The sequence below is a fragment of the Hordeum vulgare genome, chromosome 5H (genome assembly GCF_904849725.1).
Source record: "Hordeum vulgare subsp. vulgare chromosome 5H, MorexV3_pseudomolecules_assembly, whole genome shotgun sequence".
Taxonomy (NCBI): domain Eukaryota; kingdom Viridiplantae; phylum Streptophyta; class Magnoliopsida; order Poales; family Poaceae; genus Hordeum; species Hordeum vulgare.
The window spans coordinates 75,877,963-75,891,322 of NC_058522.1; positions in this window are offsets into that span (position 1 = coordinate 75,877,963).

Here is a 13,360-nt window from a genome sequence, read left to right on the forward strand (position 1 = left end):
GCAACAAAGCAACAAAGCAAAGTAAAAGCGGAGTTGTAAACGATGGATGTGAATAGACCCGGGGGCCGTAGTGTTTACTAGCGGATTCTTTCGTGAAAGCAAGTAGACGGTGGGTGAACAAATTACTGTCAAGCAATTGAAAGAACTGTGCAGAGTCATGACGATATCTATGCAATGATTATTTCTATAGGCATCACGTCCGAAACAAGTAGACCGATATTGTCTGCATCTACTACTATTACTCCACACGTCGGCCGCTATCCAGCATGCATCTAGTGTATTAAGTCCATAAGAACAGAGTAACGCCTTAAGCAAGATGACATGATGTAGAGGGATAATCTCAAACCAATGATAAAAACCCCATCTTTTTACCCTTGATGGCAACTGCTTGATGTGTGCCTTGCTGCCCCTACTGTCACTGGGAAAGGTCACCACATGGCAGAACCCAAAACCAAGCACTTCTCCCATTGCAAGAATCATAGATCTAGTTGGCCAAACAAAACCCAAGACTCGGAGAGACTTACAAGGATAGCACATCATGCATATAAGAAATCAGCAAAGACTCAAATATATATCATAGATAATCTGATCACAAGTCAACAATTCATCGGATCTCGACAAACACACCGCCAAAGAAGATTACATCGGATAGATCTCCATGAAGATCATGGATAACTTTGTATTGAAGATCCAAGAGAGAGAAGAAGCCATCTAGCAACAAACTACGGACCCGTAGGTCTGAAGTGAACTACTCACGAGTCATTGGAGGGGCGATGATGATGATGAAGAAGCCCTCCACCTCCAAAGTCCCCTCCGGCAGGGCGCTGGGAAGGGTCTCCAGATGAGATCTCGCGGAAACAGAAGCTTGCGGCGGCGGAAAAGTATTTTCAAGGCTCCCCTGATTTTTTGCGGAATATTTGGGAATATATAGGCGCAAGACCTAGGTCAGGAGGCGGCTAGGGAAGCCACAAGCTTGCCCACTGCCGCCTGCCCCTGGTGGCGGGGTGAGAGCTTGTGGTTCCCTGGGGCCCACCTGGCCTGGCCCAAAGTCTCCCTAGACTTCTTCCATTCGGGAAAAATCATTTCGGGGTTTTTCTTCCGTTTGGACTCCGTTCCAAAATCAGATCTGAAAAGAGTCAAAAACACGGAAAAACAGGAACTCGCACTTGGCACTGAATCAATAAGTTAGTCCCAAAAAAGATACAAAAAGGTACATAAAACATACAAAGAAGACAAGATAACAGCGCGAAACCATCAAAAATTATAGAAACGTTTGAGACATATCAAGCATCCCCAAGCTTAACTCCTGCTCGTCCTCGAGTAGGGAAGTGATAAGAATGAATTTTTGATGCTTTCATGCTACCTAGCATAGGTGTCCTTTGTAATTCCTCTTATGTGACGTGAATGTTCAGATCCATTAGATTCAAAACAATAGTTTGCTATTGACGTGGAAAGAATAATAATTCAAGCAAACTAGCAAAGTAATCATGAACTTTCAAAATAACAAGGCCGAAAGAAAGTTATCCCTACAAAAGCATATAGTGTGGCTATGGTCTATCATCATTGCACAACGAATTTAAATCATGCACAACCCCGGTATTGGCCAAGTAATTGTTTCACACCTTTACTTTCTCAAACATTTTCAACTCTCACGCAATACATGAGCGTGAGCCATGGTTATAGCACTATAGATGGTGTGGAATGTGATGGAGTTTGCAAGACAAAAAGGAGAAGATAGTCACATTAACTAGGCATATGAATGAGTTGTGGAGATGCTCATCAATAGATATCAATGTGAATGAGTAGGGATTGCCATACAAATGATGTACTAGAGCTACAAGTATGTGAAAGCTCTTAAAGAAAACTAGTGGGTGTGCATCCAACTTGCTTGCTCACGAAGACCTAAGGCAATTTTGAGGAATCCTATCATTGGAATATACAAGCCAAGTTATATAATGAGAATTTCCCACTAGCTATATGGTGGTGACAAAACGAGAGACTCTCAATCATGAAGATCATGGTGCTCATTATGCACAAGTGTGGAAAAAGTGATTGCATTGTCCCTTCTCTCTTTTTCTCTCTTTTTTTGGTGGGCTCTTTGGCCTCTTTTCTTGGGATTCTTTGGCATCTTTTATTTCCTCACATGGGACAATGCTCCAATAATGATGATCATCATACTTTCAACTCAAAACTTAGAGCAACTATAACTCTATATGGAATGCCTTCGGTAGTGTACCATGGCAATGATCTAGCATGGCATAGACATCAATGTAAAACATCATGCTAGCTATCTTACGATCATGCAAAGGCAATGTAGACGTGATGGCACATATCATGATGGTAGTTGCATGGCAATATATCTCGGAATGACTTTGAAAAAGCCATAATAGGTAGGTATGGTGGCTGTTTTGAGGGAGCCTAATGGTGGGTTTTGTGCACCGGCGAGAGTTGCATGGCACTAAGAAGATAGTGATGGTGAAAGGTGAAAGTGCATCTAAACCATGGACTCAACATTAGTCATGAAGAACTCATATACTTGTTGCAAAAGTTTTATTGGTAATCGAAACAAAACATTCAACGCGTACTCCTAGGGGAAGGGTTGGTAGGTATAAACCATCGCGCGATCCCGACCGCCACGCAAAGGATGACAATCAATAGACTAATCATGCTCAGATTTCATCACATAGCGGTTCACCATACGTGGATGCTACGGTAATCACTAACTTCAACACAAGTATTTCTAGATCCACAACACCTTACTAGCATGACTTCAATATTACCATAACCACAACTCAAAACTAATTGAGATGAATCAAACGTCTCTAACTATTCAATGCACATGAAGGAGGAAGTTTGCGTATCCCTTTGGATAACTACCCCTTTTTGAGACTATTTTCAAAGCATAGATCAACTACCAAGCCGTGCACCGCTGTGCTCTAAAAGATATAAGTGAAGCACATAGAGCAAAAGTATCTAGCTCAAAAGATATAAGTGAAGCACATGTGAGCTGAATTGTCTACCAAAAGATATAAGTGAAGCTCGACAAAATCACGGTGTGTGCATGTCTCTCTCTCTAGGTGTGCAGCAAGGATGATTGTGACAAAACAAAAATAAAAGACTCCTACGATACAAGACGCTCCAAGCAAAAACATATAACATGTGGTGAATAAAAATATAGCCCCAAGTAACGTTACCGATGGATTGAAGACGAGAGAGGGGATGCCATCCCGGGGCATCCCCAAGCTTAGGCTTTTACGGCATCGTTAAATCTCTTGGGGTGCCTTAGGCATCCCCAAGCTTGAGCTATTGCCACTCTTTATCTCTTTGTCCATAAGAACTTCACCCAAAACTTGAAAACTTCACAACACGAAACTTAAACAGAAACTCGTGATAACATTAGTACAAGAAAGCAAACCACCACTTCCTTAGGTACTTTAGGAAACTTAAATTCTACTTGTGCTGATGTTGGGTTACCGTACTTTCAATCTTCCATGTCTAATACCCCCCGATACTATCCATAGTTTCATCAAAATAAGCAACCAACACAACAAAAAACAGAATCTGTTAACAGCAGACCAGTCTGTAGCAATTTGTATATTTCGTATACCTCTAGTACTTCAAAAATTCTGAACAATTACGACAGTCTGAAGAATTTGCGTAGCAATCAGCAGCAAAAAGAATAAACTCAAAAGCTCTTACAGAAAAAAAAATGAAAATTCTTTTCTTGAGCAGAAAGTTTCTGTCTTTTCCAGCATGACCAAACGATCATCCCCAAGACTAATCATAACGGTTTTGCTTGGCACAAACGCAAAAAGAAACACAAAAACACAATCATAACAGAATTATGAAAGTGTGGAAAACACAAAACAGAAAGAAAAATGATAGATTCATTGGGTTGGCTCCCAACAAGTGCTTTTGTTTAACGCCCTTAGCTAGGCATTCAATGATGCTCACACAAAAGACAAGAGTTGAAGCACAACGAGAGCATCATAAAGCATGTGAAAATCACATCTAATTCTAACATACTTCCTATGCATAGGCATTTTTATAGGAAAACAGATTGTCAAGACAACTAATAGTTGCCATATGCAAGGAAGAAGAAAGAGACAATAGCAATCTCAACATAACGAGAGGTAAATTGGTAACATGAAAGTTTCTACCACAATATTTTCCTCTCTCATAGCAATTACATGTGGGATCATATTCAAATTCAACAATATAGCTATCCCATAGGATATTCTTTTCATGATCCACATGCATGCAAAGTTGATGCTCTTCAAAAATAGTGGGATTATCATCAAATAAAGTCATGAATTCTCCAATCCCACTTTCAGTATTGTTGCAAATATCATATTCATCATGAAGTTTGAACAAATGTTCAAGATCATAAGAAGGATCATCATCCCAATCATGATTATTGCAATAAGTAGTGGTCATAGCAAAACTAGCATCCCCAAGCTTAGGGTTTTGCATATTTTCAGCATGATTGTCACTAATAGGATTTATAGTGAAATCATTGCAATCATGCTTTTCATCCAAGGAGCCCTCGTGAATCACTTCATGAATTTCTTCCTCACAATTTTCAGATTCATGCATCTTACGCAAAACTCCAAAGGAATAGTCAATTGCCCTCAACTCACTAGTAATTTGTTCCACACGAGTGGGTCTCTTAAATAGACTAGCAAGTGGATGAGGATCCATATCACTAGATTTTCAGCAAGCGAAGATGCAAGCATATTGAGGGCATATGGCACACAAGCGAACAGAAAGCAAGCGAGAAAAAAAAGGGCGAACGAAAAAGGCAAAGGAGAAAGGCAAATGAAAACGGCAAATGTGAAGTGGGGGAGAGGAAAACGAGAGGCAACTGGCAACAAAAGTAAATGCAAGAGAAGAGTCTGTGAGACCTACTTGGATAGATCTTGATTTCTCCTCCCCGGCAACAGCGCCAGAAATACTTCTGCTACTGCAACAAAACACCTTCCAACTGTGCCCGAAATACTTCTGATGTTTGTTGTGTATCCGTGGCAATGGCGCCAGAAATAGGCACGTCGACGGGAGAATGCGTGGCTTGATCTTTCTGCTGCGGTACGCCTTAAGAGACTTCCCAGGCAAGTATGCAAAGGATTTCCCCCGCGGCCTTGGAGCCTTGCGTTGGTGTTCCCTCGAAGCGGAAAGGGTGATGTAGCATAGCGGTGGTAAGTATTTCCCTCAGTTTGAGAACCAAGGTATCAATCCGGCGGAAGAGTATCTCAAGATCCTGCACAAACACAAAAGCTTGCACCCAACCCTATGAAGGGTTGACAGTCCCTTATAGATTGTTTGCCAAGTGATAACTGAAAGCAACAAAGTAACAAAGCAAAGTAAAAGCGGAGTTGTAAACGATGGATGTGAATAGACCCGGGGGCCGTAGTGTTTACTAGTGGCTTCTCTCATGAAAGCAAGTAGACGGTGGGTGAACAAATTACTGTCGAGCAATTGATAGAACTGTGCAGAGTCGTGACGATATCTATGCAATGATTATTTCTATATGCATCACGTTCGAAACAAGTAGACCGACACTGTCTGCATCTACTACTATTACTCCACACGTCGACCGCTATCCAGCATGCATCTAGTGTATTAAGTCCATAAGAATAGAGTAACGCCTTAAGCAAGATGACATGATGTAGAGGGATAATCTCAAACCAATGATAAAAACCCCATCTTTTTACCCTTGATGGCAACTGCTTGATGTGTGCCTTGCTGCCCCTACTGTCACTGGGAAAGGTCACCACATGGCAGAACCCAAAACCAAGCACTTCTCCCATTGCAAGAATCATTGATCTAGTTGGCCAAACAAAACCCAAGACTCGGAGAGACTTACAAGGATATCTAATCATGCATATAAGAAATCATCAAAGACTCAAATATATATCATAGATAATCTGATCAAAAGTCCATAATTCATTGGATCTCGACAAAACACCGGCAAAGAAGATTACATCAGATAGATCTCCATGAAGATCATGGAGAACTTTGTATTGAAGATCCAAGAGAGAGAAGAAGCCATCTAGCTACTAACTACGGACCCGTAGGTCTGAAGTGAACTACTCACGAGTCATTGGAGGGGCGATGATGATGATGAAGAAGCCCTCCACCTCCAAAGTCCCCTCCGGCAGGGTGCCGGGAAGGGTCTCCAGATGATATCTCGCGGAAACAGAAGCTTGCGGCGGCGGAAAAGTATTTTTGAGGCTCCCTTGATTTTTTGCGGAATATTTGGGAATATGTAGGCGCAAGACCTAGGTCAGGAGGCGGCCAGGGAAGCCACAAGCTTGCCCACCGCCGCCTCCCACGTGGTGGCGGGGTGAGAGCTTGTGGGCTCCCTGGGGCCCACCTGGCCTGGCCCAAAGTCACCCTGGACTTCTTCCGTTCGGGAAAAAATCATTTCGGGGTTTTTCTTCCGTTTGGACTCTGTTCCAAAATCAGATCTGAAAAGAGTCAAAAACACGGAAAAAACAGGAACTGGCACTTGGCACTGAATCAATAAGTTAGTCCCAAAAAAGATATAAAAAGGTACATAAAACATACAAAGAAGACAAGATAACAGCGTGAAACCATCAAAAATTATAGATACGTTTGAGACGTATCAGTTCTGCATATCCTACCTTGACTGGAGAGAACACTCAACTAGCAGTGAACCTGGAGGTGGCTACGAATGATGTAGCTGCATTGAAGAAAATGTTGGGTGTTGGTGGAGGCCCAGGCAACCAGTAAGGGTTTGCAGGTGGAGGTGGAGAAGATACAGAAAGAGCGGTACAAGTGGATGAACCAGTTGAAGGACATGAACAAGAGGGCGAATTCTCAAGAAAAATACGTGGGAGATTTTGCCACAAAGATGCTGGGGTTACTCACTTGTAAGTGTCTTGTCGAGTGAATGTTGTGATTGATTGTTTGCTATTTCGATGTTGACCTTGAAATTTCTCCCACATAGAGTTCTGCCATGACTTGGGGAAGGAAACTGAGGAGGTCGAACCCTCGCTTGACCCTATCAATACTCCACTTGGTGACGGCCGGGCTCTAAATATGTTTCGTGTGAAATCCCGACTGACGAAGGTAGACAAGTACATCGCGCGACATAGGGCGGTTGTGAGTAAGATCTACAAGGATCTATGGCCAGAGGATGATCTCTAGCATGACCTGGAGGCAATGATGACCCGTATGGAACAGATTCCTCAGCGGCTTCAAGCGTGGAAGAAATTTGCCGCTCGGTGTGGGGCTGACGTGGCTCTGTCACTCGTCAGGGTCCATTGTAAGGAGGCTCAAGAGGAAAAGCTGAAGATGATGCAGGTTGCAAACACAAAGAAGGTTTGTTTTGAAGACTTCATGGAGACCTTCATCGATACTGCAACACGCATCGTCGACGTCATCGACCTCTACACCTTCATGGAACTGGCCAGTCCAGGTGAGCTATGAGGAAGACGAACATTCGTGAGAAAACTTTGATTTGCCTCTGTATGCCGAGTGGTCTTGTAAACACTTTAAACTTTGTTCGGGTAGTAACCCGAGTACTTTTGTTCTACGCGGATAACCTTGATCTGCGCCAGGTGTCATAAATTTGCTCGTTTCGACTGAATTTGAGTTTATCTTTATCGACTAGATTTTTATTTTTGGGAATGCTCTAGGCATACGCAAAGTCTCCCACCTAAGCGAAGGTTGATTTGCAGTAGTGTTGGGGCTAGGTAGGCGAAGTCTGATTCGCAGTTGGGCTGGGTTTCGTCACTTAGGTGAATCTAGTTCCCGGCTAAGTCCCCGAGTGAGAGGGTATCTCTTCACTCGGAGAAGTTTTTAACTTAGGCAAATCTGGTTCGCGACTAAGTCCCCGAGTGAGAGGGTAGCTCTTTACTCGGAGAATTTCTACACTTAGGCAAATCTGGTTCGCGGCTAAACCTCCGAGTGAGAGGGTAGCTCTTCACTCGGAGTTGTGTTTTAACTTAGGAGAATATGGTTCACGGCTAAGCCCCCGAGTGAGAGGGTAGCTCTTCACTCGGAGAAGTTTCTTAACTTAGGTGAATCTAGTTTGCGGCTAAGCCCCCGAGTGAGTGGGTAGCTCTTCACTTGGAGAAGTTTTTAACTTAGGCGAATCTGGTTCGCGGCTAAGCACCCGAGTGAGAGGGTAGCTCTTCACTAGGAGAAGTTTTTTAACTTATGTGAATCTGGTCCATGGCTAAGCCCCCGAGTGAGAGGGTAGCTCTTCACTCGGAGAAGTTTTTTAACTTAGGCAAATCTGGTTCGCGGATAAGCCCCCGAGTGAGAGGGTAGCTCTTCAATCGGAGAAGTTTTTTAACTTAGGCGAATTTGGTTCGTGGCTAAGCCCCCAAGTGAGAGGGTAGCTCTTCACTCGGAGAAGTTTTTTAACTTAGGCGAATCTGGTTCGCGGCTAAGCCCCCAAGTGAGAGGGTAGCTCTTCACTCGGAGAAGTTTTTTAACTTAGGTGAATGTGGTTCGCGGCTAAGCCCCCGAGTGAGAGGGTAGCTCTTCACTCGGAGAAGTTTTTTAACTTAGGTGAATCTGGTTCACGGCTAATCCCCCAAGTGAGGGGGTAGCTGTGCACTCGGAGAAGTTTTTTTGACCGGAGTCAACAGATATATATTGCAGTAATCATAACTTCTGGCAAGTATATTGCTCTAGGAAATCTTGTTGGTTACATCAAAACAGCCGCTAATCAAGCATAAAAATGCTTAAGTAAATCTCCGTTCCACGCCCGTGGCTCGTCGATCCTTTTCTCGAGATTGTAGAGTCGGTAGGCTCCATTATTCAGCACCTTGGAGACAATGAAGGGTCCTTCCCAGGCGGGACATAACTTGTGTGGCCTCTGCTGATGCACTCGGAGCACAAAATCACCTGCTTGGAACGTCTTGAATGAAACCGCCATAAGTCCTGCTGGTAGATCATCGACCAAATCAGGGCCATCACGCGCTCCTCCTCCAAACGATCGAATCCGTCCTGTCAGGCTTGTTCGGCTTTAGCTTCTGAGAAGAGTTCGACTAGGGGAGAATTGTGGAGCAAATCACTTGGAAGGACAACTTCTGCTCCGTACACGAGAAAGAATGGAGACCGCCCAGTCGACCTATTCGGGGTCGTTCTGAGACCCTAGAGCACAGAAGGCAACTCGGTGACCCCAAGCGCCTACAGCATGTCCAATTTCTTGCATGAGACGAGGCTTTAGTCCTTGGATTATGAGTCCATTCGCCCGTTCAGCCTGGCCGTTGGTTTGGGGATGAGCAACGGATGCCTAATCCACTATGGTTCCTTGGTTGGAGCAAAAACTCTTGAATTGAACCGAGTCAAAGTTTGATCCATTGTCCATGATGATGTTGTGTGGGACTCCAAATCTGAAAGTGATTTCTCTCATGAACTTGATTGCACTACGTGCATCTAGCTTTTTGATTGGCTTGGCCTCTATCCACTTGGTGAATTTCTCGACTGCAAGCAGCGAATGAGTGAATCCACCGTGCCCTGTTTAGAAGGGTCCGACCATGTCCAAGCCCCAGACAGCAAATGGACATATGAGGGGGATTCTCTTCAGAGTAGACGATGGCTTGTGCAATTTGTTGGAGTAAAACTGGCAGCCTTCGCAGTGGTCCGCAATTCCTTTGGCCATTTCACTCGCTCGTGGCCAGAAGAATCTAGCTCGAAATGCTTTGGCAACGATGGCCCTGGAGGACGCATGATGGCCACAGGCTCCCGAGTGGATTTCTTCCAAAATCAGTCGGCCTTCCTCAAGGGAAATGCATCGTTGAGCTACGCTAGTCACACTTTCCTTACAAAGCTGATCTCCCATGACCATGAAGACCTTCGACCTGCGGACAATCTATCTAGCTTCGACTTCATCTTCCGGTAGCTCTCGCCTCAGGATGTATGCCATATATGGTACTATCCACTCGGGCGTGACCACTCGAATCTCCATGATCAGACCGACAACTGCTGGGATTTCAACTTCAGTCGGGTCGCAAGTACTTGCATGTTGAGGAGGTTCTTCACAGAATGGATCTTCCTAGACCGAAGGAGCGTGTATGTGTTCCAAACAAACATCACTGGGCACATGTTTTCAAGTGGATCCGATTTTCGCCAACTCATCAGCAGCTTGATTCTTCAATCGAGGAACATGATGAAGTTCTAAACCTTCAAATCTTTTGTCAAGCTTTCTTACTACGTTGCAGTACCCAATCATGGCAGGGTTTCTCACATCCCACTCTTTCATCACTTGATTAAACACTAGATCTGAGTCATCGTATACCGTCAACCGTCGGACGCTGAGTGAGATGGCCATACGCAACCCGTAGAGGAGAGCTTCATACTCCACCTCCTTGTTCGAAGAATCGAAGTGAATCTGCAATACGTAACTGAGCTTGTCGCCCTTCGGGGATATGAGAACTACGCCTGCACCAGAACCATTCAGCATCTTTGAGTCGTGAAAGAACATAATCCAGTGTGCCGAGTGGATCGGAGCTGGTTGTTATTGTCCTACCCATTCGGCCATGAAATCCGCCAGAGCTTGAGATTTGATGGCTTTCTTGGCTTCGAACTTTATGTCGCAATATAGTAGCTCCATTGCCCATTTCGCCACTTTGCCCGATGCATCTCGATTGTGAAGGATTTCTGACAGTGGGGCATCGCTGACAACGGACACCGAGTGATCTTGAAAATAATGACCCACCATCTTTGCAGTCATGTAAATACCATAGAGAAGCTTCTCATAGTGGGGATATCTCTGCTTGGAAGGAGTCAATACCTCAGAAACATAATACACTGGGCGATGAATCTTATAAGCCTTGCTTTCCTCCTCTCGCTCGACTGTTAGGACTGTGCTCACGACTTGATTTGTAGCCGTGATGTATAAGAGGAGTGGCTCTTTGCTGTACGGAGCAGCTAGAATCGGCTGGGTGGATAGCAGAGTCTTAAACTCGACGAATGCAGCTTCTACTTCGGGAGGAACTGGATGAGATCATTTTCCTATTTAGGATCAAGAGTTGTTGAGATTTTGGTTGGGCCAGCGGTTGGATCCGTCGGGTGGATGTTGACTTTCTTGATTTCCCCTACCGACTGGAATGCAGACTCAGAAGCTGGCTTCTTCGAGTGCCTTAGTTCGGCGGGGTATGCTGTCTTCCAGTACTCATCAAGCTCCACCATTTCCAGCTGCTGGTTGGCGATCCTGGAGCCCTGCTGCAAACACTCTTCTGCCCTTTGCCGATTACCGGTGATGGTGATGACTCCCTTTGGCCCTGGCATCTTCATCTTCAGATAGACGTAACATGGCCGGGCCATGAAACGTACATAAGATGGACGACCAAGTATGGTGTGGTAGGCACTCTGGAATACTACCACCTCGAATGTATTTTTCTCTTTGCGGAAGTTCTTCTCAGAGCCGAAAACGACGTCTAACGCGATCTGGCCAAGTGACTTGGCCTTCTTCCCTGGGATTACTCTGTGGAACTGCATATTGCTCTCGTTGAGTTTGGACATCGGAATGCCCACCCCTTTGAGAGTGTCGGTGTACATGATGTTCAAGCCACTCCCTCCGTCCATCAGCACCTTGCGGAGCCGAGCGCCTTCAACCACTGGATCGACAGCGAGAGCCTGACGTCCCGTGGTGGGTACATGGGTTGGGTGATCCAACTGGTCGAAGGTGATGGCAGTCTGCAACCACTTGATATATGTTGGGGCGGAAGGAGCTACCATGTTGACTTCTCGATTGACCATCTTGAGTCGACTCTTGCTTTCGACGTCAGCAAAGATCATCAGAGTGGCATGGACTTCTAGGAAAGGGTCTTCTTGCTTGTCGTCTTCCTTCTCTGGGTCTTTCTCACTCGACTGATGTGCTCCAAATTTCTGGATCAACAGTCGGCACTGTCGAGTGGTATGCTTAGGCACTATAGTGTTGCCTTCTTCATCTATTTTCGTGCGGATTGCACACGGCAGATCAAGGACATCTGGCCCCAACTGCTTTTTGAATTTCTTGGGAGGAAATTGACCCTTGGCCTTTCCCTTGAACTTTCCTACCGGCAGAGCGGCCGTTTATGCCAGTGGTGTGCGCTCCACCTTCTGCTTCTGCTTTCGGTTGGAATTGCATCTTTGTCGACTGCTTTGCCTTTGCCGCTGCAGAGGCGGTCTTCTTCTTCTCCATTGGCATAGCAGGTTGCTATCTCCATCATCTTGCTCATGGACATGTCTCCCGTCCGACCCAACTTCAAGTACAACTCTCGGTACCTGACGCCTGCTTTGAAAGCACAGACTGCCTGAAGCTCGGTGACGTTCTCCACCGTGTGGTGGAGAGTGATTCAGCGTTGGATAAAATCGCACAAAGACTCACTCGGCTTTTGGGTACAATGTTGTAGCTTGGTGAGACCAGCAGGGCACTTGCAGGTGCCCTCGAAGGTCTTGATGAACACTTGGGCCAAGTCTGCCCAGCAGTGTATGCTTGAAGGAGCTAGTTGATTCAGCCAAGCACGGGCCTAACCATCCAGCATCACGGGCAAGTGCTTCATCGCGACATTGTTGTTGCCGCCGCCGATCTGAACTGCCACTCGGTAATCATCCAGCCATGTTTCCGGCTTGGATTCTTCGGTGAACTTGCTTATTCCGGCCGCCAACGTGAAGTTGGGGGGAATATCAGCAGAGCGGACTGCTCGCCTGAAACACTCGGGGCCGGAGATGACAGAGCCACTTCCACTCGAAAGATCTCTGTCAAACCGTCCTGGTGGGCTTGGCCTCTATCAAGACTCTTCTGAGCGAGATAGTCCCTTATATCACACCTTTGGTCGCGTTCATCGCCCACCGATCGCCTTTCGTCATAGTGTCGGGGCACGTACGAACCACTCCACGGAGGAGAGCGTGAATGATGGCGATCGTCGCGATTGAACCTAGGGGGAAGCGGTTTGCACCCCTGGTCTCTGTATCGATCTTCTCGGCGATCTCCTCCTATACGATGCTGGGGAGAACCCGGGCTATAAATCGACTGAACTGTATCTGCTTGGACAAAATTGATGTGCAGTCTGTTGTGAGACTGAGAAACAACAGAATTCCGCTGATGCACCGCCTGCAACAACGCGTGGATCTGCTCCAAACCTCTATCCGCTTCTAAATTCGTCGGCTGGATGGAGTCTGCAATCCTTGCGGCCGCAGCCAAGTTGAGGATGGGCGTGTGGAATACCTCAACATTGTTCTGGTGAGAACGCAGACCAAACGTTGGAGGGTGCTGATGAGGCTTCCCGCTTGCCTGAAGTTTCTCCGGCTTCCCGCTTGCCCCGACTGGTCCTTGGCGGGCTCTCGTGTGAGCCGGCCATGAAGATCTCTGCCACAGGGCTGTAGCTCTCACACTCGG